At 39.4% G+C, this 21,635-nt stretch overlaps 1 long non-coding RNA gene across 1 annotated transcript in view; it reads right to left on the bottom strand.

The window, feature by feature from the left end:
* Positions 1-215: 215 nt before the first annotated feature.
* Positions 216-21,635, bottom strand: part of LOC107967188 (uncharacterized) — a 78,159-nt gene continuing 56,739 nt past the window's right edge. The window contains exons 9-14 of the long non-coding RNA XR_010147629.1: positions 21,287-21,465; positions 16,615-16,704; positions 16,269-16,337; positions 10,416-10,488; positions 9,501-9,655; positions 216-848 (exon numbers count right to left, since the gene is read on the bottom strand). This is a non-coding gene — a long non-coding RNA (uncharacterized LOC107967188). The remainder of the gene's footprint in view (positions 849-9,500; positions 9,656-10,415; positions 10,489-16,268; positions 16,338-16,614; positions 16,705-21,286; positions 21,466-21,635) is intronic.

Raw genomic sequence — 21,635 nt, 5'->3', positions numbered from 1 at the left:
TAGCATATTGGAAATTGTCTGGTGGCTAAGCTAAAAGTTACATTTTCATAAAAAATAATCCCCTTTCTTTGCAATGAGATAGAGCATTAAGAATTTAGGTGAAGTCATAAACGTGATCAGCACAGCAAGCTGCACCAAGGCGCATAGTAATTGAGGCCACAGGGAAAGCTTAAAATGCCATTGATTTATTGTGCACACAGGCATCCCAAGCCTCTGAAGTGATAAGAAAGCAAAGTGGAGGCAGGCTGTAAGATGATGAGGCAAATCACATTCCATGGGAAACCAGGAGCTCCTCAGAGACTGTGATCTGAACTTCAACAGCTGCTTAGCGTTAGGGAGTTTGGTGAAATGTGGATTTGGATAAGGATGGGAATACAGGGGAGAGGGATAAGGGCCCACAGAGACTCGTGAAAACTTTCTCCCACCAGCGGTTGCATGGAAGTCTGACATAGTAGACTTTCCAGCTCTGTGGTCAGGTGAGGTGGGTGTCTCTTGGTCAAATTGTCCCTTTATAGCATGGAGGTATGTGTTATCTAGGCTGGAGGGGAGCAGGTGCTTGGCTGATTTTATGTGTAATCACAGAGATGGAGAGAGAAAACTAAAACAAAATTCAGGTACCAGGGGGCCTTCCATTTAATACTCCCAGAGGGATTCAGGCACCATGGGCCCAGGGCCATGACAGTTAGAGCTGTGAGTTTTATAACTTCCTGTGTTAGTCATCTTGTGTTGTCCCCTTTACATTTCCTTCTAGTCATTGGCAATAAAACTCTTATAATGAAGAAGTGTATTTTTCTTCAGAGGCAACAGGATATTAAATCACCTCCGCAGCCATGGTTTTTTCCTCCTCCCTGTTGTGGGGGGAGAAAGAAATGAGAGAGTAGTGACTACTTTGAGAAGATGGGAAATTGGGTTGTATTCTCAGGTTTTTTGCATAGAAGAATTTGAACTGGGCACTGTCTCTGAGCTAAACCTGTGTGAAAACCCTGAAGCTAGTCTTGCACTTGATTCCAAATGACATTTTCTTTTTTCTGTAATACTTTTGCATGCTTGTATACTTTTCATTTTCCATTTGCCTGTCCCTCCCAACTCACCCAGCTTCCTCCTCTGCTTGTCTCTGTCCTGTCCTATACGCTGAGTGGGCTGACACCTCAGATGATCACACCTCCTTTGCTGCCTGGATTCCAATGAGGCTTAGCTTATGGAAGGCAGTCGTAAGAAATTGGAGGGTGGGACAAGGAAGAGGTATTCACTCCCCACTTCTTTTCTATGCTGGACACATTCTGTGGCAGAGCATGTCCCTCTGGGAATACGTCTCCTGCCGGGCAGCCCTTCTCCAAGATTCCCATGTTCACTGGGCTTTGTTAGTACTATTTCCTTGCCTTGCCTTGCCTTTCTAAGCCTAAGGTAGTGGTGGCTTTTGATTCTTGATAGTTTCTATGTTCTCTACCATTTTTGCTGACTTGTCTAATGTTGCTCATGCCTCTGTAGATAATCCATTCCTTGAAGTCTGAGTAGGATTCTGTTCCCTACAAAATACAGCTCAAAAGAGCTACTTAAAGGCAGGCTCTGTATATAATTATTGTTTTTAACCTTTTTGTTTCTAGGCTTAGTCAAGTGCCAGACACTGAAGAAACTAACAGATTCAACTTCCTCCACATCTAATCCATGAGGAAGTCTGACTGGTTTTACTCTAATGCATAACTTAAACTCATCACATTCTTTCCATCTTCAGTGCTATAACCCTAGTCCAAGTGGCATTAATTGTCATCGGGATTCTGCAATAGCCAATCGCCTCCAATGGGTCCCTTTGTTTCTCCTCTAATACCATGTAGTTGAGTCTCTACACAGAAGCCAGTCAAAACGATCTTTTATAAATTTGAAGTCAGATCATGTCATTCTCTGCCCAAATGTTTCCAATGGCTTCCCACTGCATTAAAATTAGATTAAAAGCTATTGCCCTGGGCAACAAAGCTCAGCATGATCTGTCCCTGTCTACCTCCTAGAGCTCATCTACCTCTGCCCTGTCTTGTCCGCAAAGCACTTATTACTCTGCCTTCTTGAAAATGACAAACTTATTCCATCTTAAAGTGACATCTATGCATTGTATTATTTCTTCTCTGTGCTCTCACATGGCTGGTTACTTCTGGTCATTCAGTTCTCAGCTCTGACTTTCTGAAAGCATCTCTTTCTGGACGCTCTAATGCAGCACCTTGTTCTTCCCCAAGTCATTCTTTAGTACATCATTTCATTTTATTTTCTCATGGAACTCATCTCCATCTGAAATTATGGCCCTTATTTACTTACTTTTTTACTTAGAGTCTGACTCTCTAATGAGAAGGGAAGATCTATGAGAGCAGGACATATATAGGAAAATATCTTGCCAGTCTTATTTCCTACCATTGTCTCTGCAATGTATAGGAATGCCTAGCCCATAAGTGCTACACACACACACACACACACACACATACATGCATACACATAGACACACACAGACACACACACACAGAGACACACACAGAGCAAGAGAGAGAGAGTGGGGAGAGAGAGATGAAAGATTTACTGATCAGCATTCTTCTCAATGCTTTACATAGATTATTTAATTTAATCCCCAGTACAACTCCATTCATCAAGAACTATTATTATCCTTGTTTTACAAATGAAGAAACTAAGCACAGGGAAGTTAAATAACTTGCCAAAGGATATACCCAATTAGGAAGTAGCAGAGCCAAAATTTGAAATCTGGCCATCTGGCTCTTAGCTGCTCTTAACTGCTAAGCTATACAGAGTCCTAACATTTGTTCAATATATTAATGAACACTTCCTGTCACCTTCTTCCGTTTCACACTTGGACTTTAGAAAAAATGAAGCTATCCAATTTTTAAATGTGGGAGCCTGCCTGACCCCATGCTGAGGGATTTTCTCCCCTTGAAAAAGGATACTATGAGCCCAGGACAGCCAGTGAGGTACAAATCTCTTTCTTGAATGCAAGCCCTTTGGGGAAAGTTTCCAAAGATCCCCAGAAGTGCTGAGCCTGTGGTCTGCCAGAAATGTGGCCCGGAACTTCACGGCAGGAATATTTTTTTCTCAGTTTTCCCTCATTAACTAATTCAGAAAACATATAATAAGCAGTTCTGTTGCACCAGACACCTGAGACACAGAGATGAATAAGACAAGTGCTCAGCTCTTAATGAGTTTATAGGCTGGTGGAACATCAACTCTGTTTTTGGACACACCTTCTACTTGTTCATCTATTTTTATTTTGAATCAATTAAAAATGAGAAATTAGAACAGTTATCTGAACTGACCAACTCTGTGCCTGGAATGGAGCTGCAACTTTGTCCACTGCTGAAGCTGGCCTCAGGTTCAGACTCATGCCAAGAAGCCCAGTGTTCACAGACTCGTCTACAAGTGTGGTGCTGTTTCTTTTACAGCTCCTTTTTGATGACTGTGCCATAGTGGCTGCGCATTTGGAAGTACTTGCCGACTTTTTGAAACTACCCTTTCCTCTCTCAGCCTTAATCCCATTTTGACAGGTAACACTCCAGCACAGGCTTTTCTGCATTAGAGCAATGTTGCTCCCATGCTGACCTTCATCTTCTCTCTCCCTTGGCACTGGAGGAAATTACCTACACCCATTTATCTCCTTTTCTTGTAATTCAGTCACTCCTATTCATTATTTCTATAGCTGTCTTCCAATTGCTCCCAATTTGTCTATTTCATGCTATTACCCAAGCACCTGAAAACCAACATGGTCTACCACGTGGCAGCTCCATATAGGGATCACCTTGCAACCATGTGCAGTAACGCATCTTAAAATACAGCCAAGAAATGCACCCTGTTTTTTATTCGGTTTCACTGCACCATAAGCTTATATTGAAGTGTCTAATATCACCTTCCTGTTCTTTTTATTCTTTTTTTTTCTTGCTGGTCTTGTTGCTTTCCAGTTTTCTCCCTGGAAATTTAAATAGCTGTGTTTCAGGTTCCTTTCCTCCAGATGTATTAATTTTCAGGTCTCCTTGCTAAAGCTCATTTGGTCATTTCCTGACTATATTTCTAAGCACTGAAGCCACTTTATATAATGTGCCTGTCCTTAGTGATTTTGCTATGACTTTTATTTCAGCTTGATCTGCAAATTTAATTAGTGAGTTCCATGTCTTTCCATTTTAAAGAGTACATAAGATAATGTCAGTTCTCTACAACAGCAGGTGGATAATAGAAACAAACAAGGAGGGAGATTGTACCTTGAACTGCTCTCTGCAAAGTAAGGAGTGAGAGAAATCAAAGAAGATGTTGAAGACATGACACAACAGCTGGGAATGTGACCTTACTGTAGCAGATGCCCCCAAAATTTGCTGGGCTGTTATGCACAGATGGTGTGGCAGTACCTACCAGTACAGTTTCAGAAGCAAAAAAGCAAAAGAAGATTGAGGCAGAGAAGTGCGATCTCAGTTTAGAAAAGGGCCTAGGGAGACACAGCCTCAAATATGAATGGCTTTTGCAATTTAATCTCTAGGAATAAAGTCAACATCTGTCTTAGGTCAGATTTCCGGGAAACAGACTCAGATGGAATTTTACTGGGGAGTTCTCCCAGAAACAACACCTGTGAAGGAATGAAGGCAGTAGGGCTGGGCAGAAGGAGGAATTGGACTGTTAAATAGTATAAACAGGACCTCAGCTGATCTCACGGACTGTCTTAAGCTGAGATGCCTTTTCAGCAGGATCATACTTTGAGGCAAGGGACTAAGCCTTTATATCCCCACATGGGCCAGTCATTGGACTTGAGCTGCCTGTAGAAAGGGAGCATGAATTTGAATGAGGCTGCTCTTGAGGAAGGCACATTTCTGGAAAAGAACTTGGCTGAGATTCATTGCAGCCAACTCTCCCAGCAGTTGGGAGAATGATTTTCTCAATCCTGGAGGGCATCTGGGTGGCATGCCACATCACCCACTACAACATCTTAGAAAGACCATGCAAACTCACAGCGACATCTCACAGTATGCATTCCCTATTCAGCATTCAGCAAAAGGCTTCTCTCTTATGTCTTCTGTGACTCAGCTGTCATTTGGCCTTCTTGACTGCTCCTTCTCAGTCACCCATTGTTCTCCCTTTTTTTTTTCTCATTTGCCTTTTAAATAGGGGCACATTCATTTGTTCCTTCAACAAGTAATTATTAAGTGCCCATTTTGTTCCAGGTCTTCGGTAATATACTATTTTTGACTCTTTTTAATTCCTTTTTTTCTGTGAAGTCTTATCCACTTAAATTTTGCCTTGATTCTCTCCTTTAGTAATTTCCAATTCTGTAAGTACAGCTTTAGCCTCATTTCTAAAAGAGCAATCCAATTTCTAACTCTTGACTGGTGTGCCTCACATTGAATGTGTCCAGTAGTGGAGGCAGTCAGTATCTTCCCCTGATCCAAGCCTATCTCATTTAATGAAACATCACATAGCCAGTTTCACAAGAAGGAAATACCTGGAGTGGTCTCAAATCTAGTTGTTGAACGTACAATTCATCAGCATTGACATCATCTGGGAGCTTCTTACAAATACAGAATCTTATGCCTCACTAGACCTACTGAATTGGAATATCCATTTTAACCAGAACAATGATTTATATGCATATCAACATAGGAGAAGCACAGATCTAAAACTTTCTTCTCCTCCAAACTCCATACCCAATAGGTAGGTAATTCTGCTTTGTCTTTTAGTCCCTCTCTCAGGAATATTAAAATAACTTCCTAAGAAATATTACTGACTGCAGTCTTTCTCTTATAATTGATCCTTCAGACCTATGTATACCTATCATTCTAAAACACATCACGTTCTCTTGCATAGACTTTGAATTGCTTCCACTGGCTAAAGGATAAAGTCCAAGTCCCGCCATGAAGTTCATACCCTACCTTTCTGTTTTCCCCTTCTATGTACTCACACTCTAGCTTTACTCCTTTACTCTTAATACACATTTACACCATTACACCTTTACCACCATCATGTCATCTTTCATGCTCTTCTTTTGTAGCATTCTATTGCCTCTTACTTTGCCTATGCAAATCTTACTTAGCTTTTAAGATCAAGCCTAAATGCCTTGTCTTCCTTCAAGCTTCCTGCCTGAGTGAATACCAAAACACATTGGTCATCTCTATTTTGCAACATTTTCATTCTACTTTGTGTGAAGCCTGTCTTTTATACCTAGAAAAAGACTTAACACATCATAATAGGGTACACACACATACACAGTAATATCTCACTTAATGATGGGGATATATTCTGAGAAATGTGTCATTAGGCAATTTCATTCTTGTCCAAACATCACAGAGTATACATACACAAACCTAGACAACATTGCCTACTATACACCTAGGCTATATGATATAGCCTATTGCTCCTAGACTACAAATCTTTATAGCATGTTACCTTACTGAATACTGTAGGCAGCTGTAACACAGTGGTAAGTATTTGTATTTCTAAACATTTCTAAACATAGAAAAAGTACAGCAAAAATATAGTGTTGCACTTTTATGGAACCACCATTGTACATGCAGTCTGTCATTGACTATTGTTACACAACACATGATTATATATGTGTGTGTGACTATACATACGTATGTGTGTGTGTATCTCAAAGGTCTGCTAACCATAGTGTCTAGACTTTGTGGAACAATCCTAATTTCAGTAAGTTTTCAAATTTTCCCATGAACATATGTTTTATATTTGATTATCAGCTTAAAAATATGGTCCTCATTTTCATCATCTCTACGCTGCATCACTTCTGACATCGGCTTTGGGGGTGCTGCATCGTTCAATGTTCAATGAATGGTGGATTATGCTGAGATCTCCAGGGCAGGATCATCTGAGGTTTCCCCATTGTTTTCCCCAAGCCTGGTTGCTTGACTTCACATCTACACATCCTGCCCTCCTCCCTTCACTTTCCCTGTCTCCCCTTGTTTCCTACTGCAGGAGTGGAAGGAGAGAGATCTATTTCCCTTTGCTAACTCTGTCTGAAGTGGCGGGGTTGATCAATGAGTTGCCGTGCCTGTCCAGGAAAGCCAGTTTGATTGTCCTCCTGTGGCTGGGCTGACAGCATTCAGCCTTTTATGAACTGAATAGTGAAGCGCTCTTTGTAGCTCAGTTTCATCTGTTTATGGTAGAGTCCAGCTGTATTTTTTATGTCTGCTGTTGTTATATTGTTGCTATTGGTATTAATCTCCTGCTAGTTTATTTGCTGTAGATTTATAATGGCTTTACATCATAAAAATGAAAAAAGAGAGAGATCAAACTTTAGTTACTGAGGAGGTCCAAATGAAAGGGTGAAGATACTGTGGGCTAATTAAAACCTACATAGCTTCATAAGTCTATCTGTACTCCTGGAAAAGGGAGATCTACTTGGATGATGATTTCCATGCCTAATGAAGATGAAATAAGTTTTTTTTTTTTGCTGTAGCAACAGAAAGGCTCATTCCTGGGGTATGAAGCCTGCTAAAGCAATCCCTACTTCACGAGTAAGAGAGAGAGCAACATGGAGTGAGGTGCCCTCAATATCAATTTGATTTTCAGTACTAGTGGTTAAAAGGGTACTTTCAAAAAATTTTTCATGAAGATCTACAATTCCAGCTTAGGACTGTGGCCACATTCTTAAGACTCCATATTCTATAATTTTCATAGCAAAGTGTGTACATCAGATTCCTCCAAGCTTGACAGACACTGTAATTTTCTTGGCACACATGTTTTGCCTAAAAATGAATGCATTTGTCAAAGCAGAAAGATACCAATGATAGGTGCCATGAAAATAATTAGATAGATAATCCCCCTTTGATAGGTGAGCTATTAAAAAAATTAAAATTTAAAATATATTCAGACTTCAATCTCATTAACATACTTCATTAAAATGCTTTAAAATTCTTTTCCAAAAAATTGAAGTAGATAAATAAACTTTAGTTAAGGAGGTAACCCTCTAGAGTGTACCTCTATATCTGACTTTCTCCTGATGAGATTGCCCAGGTATTAAGACCATCATTTATGGAAAAGTTACTTACAGGAAGAATGAGACATAGGATTGAGATCGTTAAGTAAGACATGGGTTAAAATGCTTGCAGAGAACAACTAATTCTTTAAGCTTCAGATTTGTCTCTTCTGTGGGGAAGCTGTTATGATTGGTTCCACTTTCTTTTGCTGTCCCCCAACAGAGCTAATTATTCCCCTCATTACGCTGCTGTTCCTTTTTGACTTCTCTTTCATGGTGCCTATCATGTGGTAGAACACATACCTTTCATGTGTTTGTCATTCCTGTGAGACTGTGGGTTCCACATGGTAGCTGAATTGTTTTATCACCACAATCATCATCTCCTCTTTATCATCACTTTACCAAAGCTAATGTTTATTGAGTACTTACTATAAACCAACCATTATTCTAAGCAATTATATGAAATCTATGAGATAGTTACTTTAAAAGTCTTCATTTTAAGGTGAGGAAACTGAGGCTCAGAGACCTTCAGTGAGTATCATTCACTTCCATAACCTCATTGCCTAGCACTCTGTTGGCACAGAGTAGGCACTCAGTAATATTTGTTGAATAAATGTCTCCTTAGATAATCTCTGTAGTCTGTTACTTATATATAAAATTAGCTACACAGTTGAATATGAAGACTGACTTGAAAATATTCTCTCCTGCTTGTTTAATTCAAACTTAGTTTAATAATACATTTCATGTTTATCTTGGTTGATTTTGATTCTTATGGACAAAGATGGAAATGATCTAGAGTTCCCTGGGAGATGCATATGTAAAATGGTGAAGACTTTAGGGGCACTATTAAGGTGACTCTGGACTATGAGCTCTGAAATATACATATACTATCTGCCCAATTTCCCCCAACCACTTTCAAATTCATGTCTGTGTTCTGTCTCAATTGTCTGATTCATTTATTCATTCAACAAACCTTTTTTGAGCTTAGACACAGTTCTAGGCCTTAAGATACAACACTGAATATAACAGAAAGAATAGCTGCTCTCAAACTGCTTATCATCTAGTGGAGATACGTAGCTAGGACAGGATAGAAATTGATAAATACCACCACAGAATTTAACAAGGAAACACAAAAATTATAGCTAACTTTGTCTTATGAGATGTCAGGAAAGTCTTCCTTCTGTATTAAGACATGAAAAATAAAATAGGAGGCAAAGAAATTGTAGGAAGAGTATTTCAGGGACTAGGAATGTGCAAAGATCTTAAGGAATGGCTATCAGAACATACATGGCTATCAGAACATGTTTGAGAAATTGCAAATAGTTCAGTATGATTTGAACATAAATGTGTGGTTACAGACAAAGATGCAGAGAGAAACAGGTCAAATCATGAAGGCTCTTGTATGTCACACCTGTCCATTTCAACCGAGGAAAGGCAAGGAAAAGTTATCAAAGAGGTATAAGGATGAGAGTAAATGTAACATTTTAATTTTGAATATGCTGCTGTAAGCAATAGATAGAATTTTCATCCTACAAGTACTTACTATGTCTCAAAACACAGTAGTATGCAATACTTGGTGGATCAGAGGGGTCAAATTGGAGGCAAGAAGATCAGTTGGCAAGAAGAATGTTACAATATATATTGAAGAAGTAGAAATAAAAGAAATTTATTTGTAGTCTATTTTCTTGATATTCCTTCCTAATGAGGACAATCATGAAGCAAGAGTTTATTGTTCAGTACAGTTACTTAGACTTACTAATTAGCTTATAAGTACTTCACCATGTCCTTATCTGACAGACGTCTACTAACTAGACTGGAAAATGGTTCAGTGGAAAGGGTAAATGCTTTGGAAGGAAACAGTTTTGAGTTCAAATTATAGCTCTGCTACTTTTTAACTGAGTGGATGTGAGCACCTGTCTCATGTAGGCTCTTTATTTTTTATATGTTTATACATACCTAGTAGGTATATATTTATAGAGTATATTAGATATTTTGATACAAGAATACAATGCATAATAATAACATCAGAGTAAATGGGGTATCCATCACCTCAAGCATTTATCATTTCTTTGTGTTACAAACATTCCATTATACTCTTTTAGTTATTTTAAAATATATAATAAATTACTGTTGACTGTAGCCACCCTATTATACTATCAAATACTAGATGTTATTCATTCTATCTAGCTATATTTTCGTACCAATTAACCCTCCCAACTTCTCCCCAGCCCTGCACTACCCCTCCCAGCCTCTAGTAACCATCCTTCTACTCTTTGTCTCCATGAGTTCAATTGTTTTAATTTTTAGTCCTCACAAGTGACTCTGAATATGCAGTTTCTTTTTCTGTGCCTGGCTTATTTCACTTAACATAATAACCTCCAGTTCTATCTATGTTGTTGCAAATGACAAGCTCTCATTCTTTTTTATGGCCAAATAGTACTCCATTGTGTATATGTACCTCATTTTCTTTAACCATTTGTCTGTCGATGGACACTTAGGTTGCCTCCAAATCTTGGCCATTGCGAACAGTGCTGAAATAAACATGAGAGTGCAGATATCTAGTCAATATCCTTATTTTCTTTCTTTTGGTCATATGCCTAGCAGTGGGGTTGCTGGATTATATGGTGATTCTATTTTTGTTTTTTGGGGAACCTCCAACCTGTTCTCCATAGTGGTTGTACTAATTTACATTCCCACCAACAGTGTACCAGGATTCTCTTTTCTCCTCATTCTCTCCAGCATTTGTTATTGCCTGTCTTTTGAGTAAAAGCCGTTTCAACTGGGGTGAGATGGCATCTCATTTCATGCAGGTTCTTAAGGCAGGCAATTCTATTCCCTTATTTCCCTTGTAGAAACCTCACCTTTACATGACTTCCATTTCTATCTTTGTTGTAAAATGACACCATTTTAGGTTAATGCCATCAAAAGGGAGTCAAAATTAGAAAACAGGGAAAGGGAAAGAATGAATTATACCCTAGAAACTTAGAGTAATATGTATTATTTGAAGGGTAATCTCATTAGTCAAAATTCTTGCCTCATAAAATACCAAAAGCATGTATCTGAAGATTATTTTTTCTGTTGTGTGGTAGGTCATCATAAGATAATTTTAGTTGGATCAACTTTTATGCAACTATGTGTTAGTACTAGGTGTGCTGAGCACTTCACATGTGTAATCCCAGTCAATACTCACCATGCATACATGGGGTAATTATTATGCATTTATTTTGCAGATGAGAAAGCTGAGGTTCAATGAGATAAAGGTACATGTCCCCCCAGAGCACCAAGAGGGCTGAACCCCACCTTTAAGGTCATCAAGCTCTAAGGCCCATGTTTCCTCCAGGACACATGGTGATCTTTTCCATGGAAAAACATTCAAGTCACAGAAAGAAAACACTGGAGAAATAATGTCCCTTTCTGCCCTCAAAAAATGTGTAATATGGTTTAAAGCACATATAGCGATGATGACTAACAAGTCTCTAGCTGCCACTCCATGTTCACCTGACATAGACTGACCATGTTGATGAGGATGCCAGTATAACCTTTTCTCACCCCACCTTATTCCCAGGTACTGATCACCATGGCCCTGCCATCATTCCCCGCAGGCTCTTTGGAAAACCATGGAGGTATGAGTGTGCCAAATGAAGTGTCATGTACAGGCTGTCTCAGCTGAGGAGGATTAGTGAGAATTAGTGGCACTGTTGGAATCAGGCTAAGGACATGGCTCTGAACAAGTTAACTGCTCAGCCAGGGCAGGGTTCTGCACACTGAGCCAGACGGCTGCACTCAGCCGCGACTCAGGATCAACTTTCTGGCTACTGAAATGAATAATCAAGTCTCCAGGCAATTCCCACAGAGCCTCTTATTGGAGGCTTGGCCTGCCTGGTTTGGTTGACCAAGCAGTATAATTAGCCAGGAATGTTCAGAAATAAACATTACTGAAGGAGACATAAAACTGTTACCCATGGCTGCACCTATCCTCAAAATGGCAGAGACTGCTCCTGGAATGACTAAGTAGACCAAAAAAAAAAAAATTGTTTTAAAGCTTCAATTTATTTCAGTAGAGTTGGCCCCACTGGTTAATTTTTAAGTAAAGGTTGACTCTTCCCAACCTCTGCTTTACATTAGAAGGGATTTTCCCTGAATACTTCTGGCTCTTCTCCACCCTATGCACTCAGCAACCTGAGGAGAGGGGAGGGGGCAGTGCCTCACATGATTAATAAATTTGTGAAGAATAAAGCTCAGCTCAGCAACTTCTGTTGGGAACAGGTGCCCACAGGGAGCAGGGTCTCTTCTTTGTTCACTCATTCTGCAAATCTTAGCTGCATGGGCCTGGGACTTGGCAGGCAGAGGAGTAAGTCTTATCTATTCAAAGGTTTATTGTTAAGAAGCCTGTTTAGTTGCCATATGAGGCTGCATCCTCTGCCTTAGCTGTTAGTGGTCATAAAAGGATATTTTGATCGCCATCTTTTATTCTTTTCTCAATTTATTCAGAACTCAGGTGAGAAAGAGGGTCTTCAATTATTCTGGCTGGTTCAGAGACCCCTACACCCCCATGAAAGTAAAGTGCAGTAAATCAGATTATTAAATCTATGTGGAAGAGGAAAGTGGAGGGGCCAGAATAGACTCTCTGGAAAGGGGGTGAGCTTCAGCAGGCCAGTTTATCTCAGACCTGTGGGAAAGCCCCGGCTTACATTGGTTACATGACCAGAAAAAGGGATTACCAAAGAAATTGGTAGAATTGTCTCCACACAGGTGCCCTTAAAAATCTTATATATGGGGGGAATTATGTAGATAGTCATCACAACCATTAATAAAATCTGCTGAGCATGGTTAGTCACTCAGAAAGCCTGTATGCCTTCTTGGTGGTAGGTCTGGCAGCAGGACAAATCCCCTCAGGCCAATGGAGCTCTTATTACTTTGCAGACTACATTAGTAGCTCTGGTAAAGAAGGGACTCAGAAGCCTAGTGTTACAGACCCTCACATTCATTCCAAATAAGATGTTAAAAGGATCTTAGACAATAATCTGTTACTAATTTTATTTCATTTTCTTCTCCTCCACCTCATTTCTCAACACCCTTACTCAACTAGTTGAGATCTCTGCTTTAACTCAATAATGTATTTCCTTCCAATAGATTGTAGTAAGTAGATCCTGGACTATAAAGATTTTGGAGACCTAAGTAGAGGTGAAAACAGAAGAAAGCAAGGCTGTGATCATCACTCATGAGGCTTATTAGATTGTGGGAAAGGGGAGAATGGTAGATGTAAAGGGAAAAGTTTTGGATCCCCAAGATTAGTGACAGGAATCACTTTACAGGCTTTGTGGTCCAGTTGGAGAAACAGAGGGATACAGTTAAGTGTTAGAGTTAAGAGCTTGGAATCACTCAGAATGTGGCTCTGAGAATTCTTCCTGATCTTTTCTGTTGTTCCCATGTGTTTTATTGTGCCACATGCTTCCAGTTTTACACTGGGACTATTGAAGGTGCCATTGATAAAAAAGAAGTTACTTTCTACACTCACTGTGTTATCCATTGTCTGTCCATTGAGGGCCTGCTGGGTGTCAGACATAGTCCTCAGCTAAGGGGAGAGGAAGGGAAAATGGAAAGTGCAGCTTCTTGGTGGCCAACACGGAGGACAAAATGTCCTGCCTATTGGCGTGGTACCTTATTAATATGCATTACTCCAGGCTTAACATTCTATGAGTCAATAGATTAAGTAAAATTTTTTAAAACTTGGATTCTCAATATGATGGGAGGATATGTAAGAATAATGGATGTTATTTTATTGTCCAGAGTAATAAAATTTGCCCTAAACCTTCAGTAAGCAAATGGCTCTCTGAGAGAGGTGGTGGGAGCAGGCAGTGGTTTCAAGGAGAAGAGATTTGCTGGAATTCACTAATGAAGACATGAAAATGTCAAAACTCAATCGAAGCCTTAAAACATATCCAAGGGCACAGATTTGGAAAAGCGCCTTCTTTAAGAAAATGCCATAGTATATGTATTGCGTAGAACTGATCATTATTAGAATATGAAAAATGGCTCCCAGTTATAAATTCAAGGGTGACTGCTCATAATAACCACAGAGGACCCTGTATGTGCTGCCAATTGGCTAAATCTTTCTGTAGAAATTTTATGAAGAATTAGCATAAAGGAGGAATAGGTGCCCTCTCTGTTGCTCTTAGAACTAAAAAGTCAGAGTTATTGTTAATGAAGTTCATCTAGCTAAGCTACCCACTTGAAAAGCAGATTTCCAAAAGACATTCAAATGGTAAAGTATCCAGAATGCCACCAGTCCACATGACTTATAGAGGTGCATTAGGGCACCCCCTTTGGGGAGATGGATAATTCAATGAGTGGGTAATTCTCCTGTAAGGCCAGAAAGTGGTATCTGTTTCATTGGGTGGTGTGACATGTTGGTATGCCACAGAGCAAGGCTCGATGAGTGGCAGGGTTGGGCTAAGTAAAATTCAGCCCCATCTGTCCCTGTGGGTGGGGACTTTGGTACAGTGACCATTCAGCACAGATACATGTAGAAGCACTGGAGGCCAAACAAGACACTGGTTTATGTATCTAAATTCCAGGCAGAGAATCAGATTCATGCAGGAAGTGACTGCAACTGTGGAACCCTGTTAAGGTTTGATAGGACAATGACCAGCAGTAATTACTGGGCCCTAATTCCTTAGAACATCAACCTCAATAATTTCTTTCTTTCTTCTGGTCGCTGAAGATCTCCAACGTTCCTGGCAGTAACTTTTCCTGGCCTGGCCAATCTCAGTTAGCCTCCTTGAAGTTTCAGAGGAGCATAGCAAGGAGGGCAGAGAGAAAGAAGCTCCTGGGGGCCTCTGTATGAATTCAGAAAAGATTAAACCATTCTTAGCTAACTTACTTCTCTGTTCAAGCTCTGGGCATTCTTGTCAATAAAAAAGTTTATACAATTAATTTTTAAGGCCCCTTCCAACTCTAAAGTCTGAGCTAAGCAAAGACACATTTTCTTTGATTACTTAGTTACATGACAACTTTCAGATAAAATATAAGCTGCCCGGAGAAACATTGGCACATTTGTTAACAGTATTTTGTTAAATTGAGAAACATGACAAAAAGATTTTTTTGTTGTCATATTTCTTACAGTAAACTCTCATTTATTCTATAAATACAATTTCTATTTTTGCTTTAATTTATAGGAATCCAAGCTAAAAAAACGCATATATTATTTAATTTCCAGTCAATCCTCAGAAGAGCCCACAGTTAACATAGCATGTATAAACATTTCTGTAGATTTTGGGGAGGTAATGTTCATGCTTGCCAAAAGTTGAGTGAGTGGCAAGGACTTAATCTATGAGTCATGTTAGAATGATCTGAAGTAATAAATACTAGTTATAGGATTGCAAAATCATTCTTTCAAAGTAGTTATTTAAGAAAAATAAAGAGCTCTTGCTGTATCAGAATTCAGCAAAACATACATTTTAACATTTCAGATAAACCATAAGTGATTGAAGTGAGTTAGGGCCCATTTGGGGGTGAAGGGCTTCCCAGAAGACAAGTTTCTGATACCAATAATATGAAAAATATATTTTTCTCACATCTTAGAAAGTGCAGTTCACTATGCTCCAGTTAAAGTCCAAAAGGCTTAAAAAATCTTGCCCAATGAGCACACTTTCAGAGTAATACACTGAATTTCTGAGTTCCAATTGGTATTTGTCTAAACAAAGTTGTGGGGTGATAAAGATATTCCAGAAGTATACTACAAATATTTCATACAGTTTAAGGGCATTAGCATATATTTTTCAGAAAAGTCAGAAAATCTAGATGAATTTACATCAAATATAATAAATTATTTACTTGAGATTCTTATTCCCTAGGCCTAATTTTGAATAAATGACTACAGTGTGCCTAGTGGGGCCTGGAAAATGTCTCTCTAAGCAACCATGTTGAATTAATTATACTCTTCCAGCCATAAAAAATTAAGCAAAAAGAGAAACTAAAGCAAGAGTATTAAAAAGAGAATACATTTAGCTCAAAAATACTTAAACGATGTTTGTAGTTTCAAGCAGCATTTCTTGGAAAACTGAAACTAAGAATATAACTTAATGTGAGGGTAACATAATGCTAGTTATATGTGCAGATAAACCAGATCATCATATATTAAGAATCCCCAGTCTTCACAGATTTGAAAGTTGAGGATTTAGCTCTGGGCCCCATAGACTGGCACTCTGTTCAGAAGCACTTCCCTCCTTTGTCTGCTTTCTCATCCCATCTTCAGCTGCTTTTCTGTCCAAGTGTCTCTCCCATTTCCACAGTCCCTGTAGGTGCTTACTGCTCATGGTTCTCCTGCTCATGGTTCTTGGTTCCCATGGCTCTTCTCTGATGATTGTATGCAAGGAGTCTAGAAGGAAAAAGAAAAAAGATCTGATTTGAATTTCCAAAATCTTCTTATGTCAGATGGCCCTAAGGGAGCTGTAGGTTACCAAAGGCCTGTGTTTATCTTATTTGGTGTCTCGTAATGTTCTCTGATTTAAAGAAAAAGTAAAAGGGCCTCAGGGAAGACTTCCCTGATCACCCCATCTCGAATAGAATTCCATTCCCCGTACAGTCAGGGTCCTAAGCCCCAAAATTCAGAAAGAGAGTTGAAAGTGCTGAGACCCAGTCCCCCATCCACTGACCTTTCAGGGAGGAAGTGGTTCAGGAAAACCAGCAAGCCGCCTCTTCTCCCTAGTCTCCTGCCCAGGACTGTCCCATTGAGAGAGCTCAAACTGGAAAAAGGGTGTGGAAAATAATTGAGAGTGATCTGGATGGGACAGAGAAGATCTCTTCATACCTGCTCTGCTCTCTGCCTCTTTACCATGTTTTATTTTCCTTAGAAACTCTGACATTATTCAATGCTAAATTTTGTTTATTTGTTGATTATTTTCATGGCGGGAAGAAAGGTTTATGAAAACAGAGACTTACTTTGGATTCTCTCTAGTTATAGAAAGCTGCTTGGCACATAGAATATACTCATTAAGTATTAGTGAAGAGAAGGGAAGAAGGAAGAAAAAAAAGACAAGGCAAGGCAGGAAGAAAATATGAAAATTTTATATATGTAGACTATCAGGAAGAGCTATATTTTCCTCTGTGGTATGTGAGATGATTTTAAGTGATATCTGGGTAACTTCATTTTATTTACTTATTTTGTATGTATTTTAATGGTGATTAGGTGACATTCTTACAAAGGAACTTGATTAATTATTTAATATAAAAATTCAGCTGGGTATGGTGGCTCACACCTGTAATCCTAGCACTTTGGGAGGCAAAGGCAGGAGGATTGCTCGAGGCCAAGAGTTGGAGAGCAGCCTGGGCAGCAAAGTGAGACCACCTCTCTACCAAAAAAAAAAAAAAAAAAAAAAAAAAAAAAAAGTAGCTGAATGTGGTGGTGCACACTTTTAGTAATAGCTACTCAAGAGACTGAGGCAGGAGGATGGCTTGAGCCCTGGTATTCAAGACTGTAGCAATCCATGACCGCACACTGCACTCCAGCCTGGGTGACAGAATGAGACCCTATTTCTTAAAAGAAAGAGTAATTTCCAGGAAAATATTAGTGACATATTAATAAGGGTAAGACAATGCTGGACAATACATGAAGTTTGAGAAAAGGGAAAGGAAAATGTTCTCCATAACTTTTATGTTTTTATAAACAACAGTAACACACATGACCCTTTTTACTGCTCTAGTGTTTACTGCTGTCCAAATAGTTTCACTCCCACCATGCAATCACATAACAATACTAATTACCAGGGAGTTTAAGAGGCATTTCCCAGGGTCTTGGATCAAGTCGGTGACAGATTTAGGAACATAGCTCAGATGTTCTATTGGGAGAATGGTTCTCTCATGTCTTGTTGAGCATGAGGCTCTCCAAGCAGATGAGTAGTGACTCTGTCCTGGCCCATTTCTATAGGCTGGAGTGGTCAACACACAAACTCCACAGTTAGGTGGCTCTAGCTCGGTCACAGGTCCACCAGTCACAGTGGTGACCCTGGGTAAGTTACTGTTCCTCTCTGTGCCTTGATTTCTTCATCTGTAATATGATATAATAATAATCCCTTTCCCATTGGGTCATTGCAAGGACTAAATGAAATAACATAAGCACCTAGAAAAGTATCTGGAACATAGCATATATGTTGGTTTTGTAGGGTGGGGATATTTCTAATGAGCCAGAATCACAGCCTGCTTCTTTCTGTTCTTGAATTCTCCCAGCCATATGTGCAGAGCAAGACTCCAACAGCACATCCTGTATCAGTTTGGGGTGCCCAGCATTGATTTATAGGTACTGGATTACTTGTTAAGAGACAAATGCATTATAATAATTAAATTCTGAGTGAGTGGACATTTCATAGATGTGTGTGGGAAGACAAGAGGGTCTATGAAAATGATGCAAAATGTGCATGCTATGACTACCAGCTTTGGGATAATGCAAAAAAAAGTCTGTATAGATGTGAGGTAAGTAACTATATTAATACTAATGGGGCCTGCATTTTCACTTTTTCCACTGAAGACATGCACTTGAATTTATTAGCAATAAGGAATACTCCCCCATCTGCCATGCACCTGGTGTATGCTGAGCTTGCCTGTGCCTCGTGTTGTATTACATGCAGTTAAGTCATTTGTATAAATTCGTATTTTTTTCTTCTCCACCTTCAGTCAACCTTTAGATCAAGATACTGAATAAAGTCAATTAGCCAGCACAAAGTTGCCCAGGTTTGGAATTTACTCTATGACTGGAATGAAGTAAATGGATGGAATTCCTATACAGTTTTTAGCTAGTTCTTTTAGACTGAGAAAGGAAGTAGGGATTTTTAGTTGACATATAGGCCCCTCTGCATAACTCCATGTCACAAAGGTGGCCTCAGACTTTATCTTAATTCAAGGGGATGCTGGATTCAGAATGAATGATGGCATCACTTCTGTTACAAAGGAAAAAAAATCATAAGCCAAAAAGCAAGCAAACAAACAGGAGGTCACAATGTCAATCAGGTTGTCCTGAAAGAAGGTGATCTTAAGTCTCTTGGTGAGAAAATGCTCAGTATGATATCTCTTGAAATTATTAGACAGCAGCACAGTGCTGTCTTCACAAAAAGGCGGTATCAGAGTTGTTGAGGGTGTGGACACAAGCTATAATTCCTTTTGGAAAGAATTCAGAGAAAAAAAGGGCCCTCATGGCGCCTTAAGATTATAGATAATGTCTTTATTTTATTGATGATATCTTGGCCCTTGTAAAAGATTCTGCTCTTTTTTTTTTTAATTTAGACACTTGTGGTAGAAAGGTGAAATACACAAAATTTAATCAGCTGATTATCTTACACATTTTTATAGCAACGTTTTTCAAACCTAAATGGTGAAAAGCATCTTCATTTATCAGAATTATTTTTGAACTCAGCTACTGCAGGGCTTTTTAAAAATGACCCTAATAAGACTTGAGCTTTCAGACATTCCCAGGTGTGGAGATGGGGCAGGTTAGCAAAATACCAACCCAGAGGACCAGCCTAGACTTTGGGCTGGATCGTGTTAGGGGAGTCAGAGATTTTGAGCAATTATGACCTAGAACATGCTTAAAATCAGCACCAGAGTTGCCAAACCAAATACAGTGGAGGACTGATTGGCTGGACATCAGGAGTTGGAGAGATTCAGGACTAAGAAGAAAATAAGTAGTTAAGAACTTGATGATGAATAGAGTTTGAGTTCTCTCATCCTCTTAATGGAAATACTGATAGTCCATATTTCACAGGGCTGTTGTGAAAATTAATTGGGATAATAAATACAAAGCTCTTAGCAAAATTCTTGTAACTTGATAATAGCAGCTCTGCTTTTGTTTTTATCATTATGACATTAGTAATGATAATTATTATTATGATTAAGGAATTGCAGAGGAGGAGAACATCTTACAGTGATGAAATATCCCAAGAAGTCTTTTGTAACTTATTTAACAATCGTGCATATATCTAACCTTGAATGTCTGAGGGAGACTTGGGCAAGTGGCAGAAGGGTTTTTAAATATGTTATTTTCTATAGTAGCACAGGTGAATTGGGAGTAAAGAAGCAGATATGATGACAGATGAAGAAATTTCAATGAGTCAGAGCAATGCAGCCCTGAGAGCTCTTCCAATTTTATACTAGGGAAGGCCGGCATTTCTTACCTTATTTTAGTCACGTGCAATGTTTTCCGAAGGTCTCATTAAAAATGATGCTACTTGGCATATTCCCCTTACCAAATGTAACCCGAGTTAAGCCTCAGATCTGGTCTTTTGTTTTGTTTTGTCCATGAACAACAGACAGTGACTATTATTCTAAACAGGGCATCCACAGAATGACTTAAATAAGCATATCATTGTCAAAAAGCAGAGCCTCTGGAAGCTGAGGGCCCCAAGTTGAATAAAATCTTGATAATAATGTTTGTAGAGATATTCACTGAAGAGGCCTACTGTTATAGCCTGAATTATGTCCCCCAAAATTCCTATGTGGGGTCCAAATTCCTGCTACTGCAGAATATATTTGGAGATAAGATCTGTAAAGAGGTAGTGAGGCTAAAATAAGGCTAATAACATGGGGCCTGGAGTCCTTCCAAAAGGAGAAAAAGATAGCCCAGGCACACACAGAGAGACCATGCGAGGACATAGGGAGATGGTGGCCCCCTGCAAGGAGAGAGGCCTCGGGAGAAAACAAAGCCACTGACACCTTGATCTTGGACTTCTAGTCTCCAGAGTTGTAAGAAAATAATTTTCTGTTGTTTAAGCCACCCAGTCTGTGTTGTTTTCCCATGGCAGCCCCATCAAACTAACCTACCCACTTTTCTCTAGAAACGTCAGCCTGATCTTTTGCTTTCTGTGCAACAAAAAGTTCAAGAAATATGAAGAGAGGGATTCAGACTCTGCTTCTCTTTATTCAGGCTTTACAGTAACAAGCATGACAAAGCAATTGTGTTGTCCATGGCTGGGACATGTTAAGTGTTTGAGTGGTTCTCATGGCTAGACTCAGGCTGTGGTCACTGAAATGGATGAGGCCACAATGTAATTTCAACCCTTAGAAGTATGCTGAAGGAAAATGATAAGCTTGTTTGGAAAGATCATTGGTTTTCCTGTCACCCATGAAGAAATACACGTACACACAAGTGTATGTATGTATAAGTGTGTATACATTCACATGCATAGATGATTATATGTAGATGTCCACATCCTTAAAACAAAACCAAAACCAAAAAATAAAAACTCTTACACAGGCCTCATTTACTGCAACATCCAGAAATCATAAAGAATTGTTATGCACCAGAAACAAGAGGAAGTATGAGAAAACCCCTACGAATACCTGCAACCACTCTCTTCAGATCTTTTCTCTCTCTTCACTGAGCTAGTGCTGTTATACATTGGGGCCACTACTGGCAGATCTCCTAGAGGCCTCAGATTCTTCTTAGAACTGCAATTATATTCTTCTAAAGCCTCGGGAGTGATTTGAAGCCACCATAGCCACAAAGTCTTTCTTAAACCCTAACATTAAGAAAAAAATAAGTTAGTGAGGCTAGGAATTACAATAGTGCTTCTGTCTTCCTGGAAAATCCACCTAGTGGCTTGCAAAGCCTGCATTTATCTCTCTTCCAGTCACCAGTGTGGTCATGACTGGGTCTCTGTGCTCCAGACTGGCAGAGAGCTGCTGGCCA

The sequence above is a fragment of the Pan troglodytes genome, chromosome 9 (assembly GCF_028858775.2).
Source record: "Pan troglodytes isolate AG18354 chromosome 9, NHGRI_mPanTro3-v2.0_pri, whole genome shotgun sequence".
NCBI classification, from domain to species: Eukaryota; Metazoa; Chordata; class Mammalia; order Primates; family Hominidae; genus Pan; species Pan troglodytes.
Note: the sequence above shows the minus strand (reverse complement) of the source record. Positions and strands in the feature narration are given on the sequence as shown.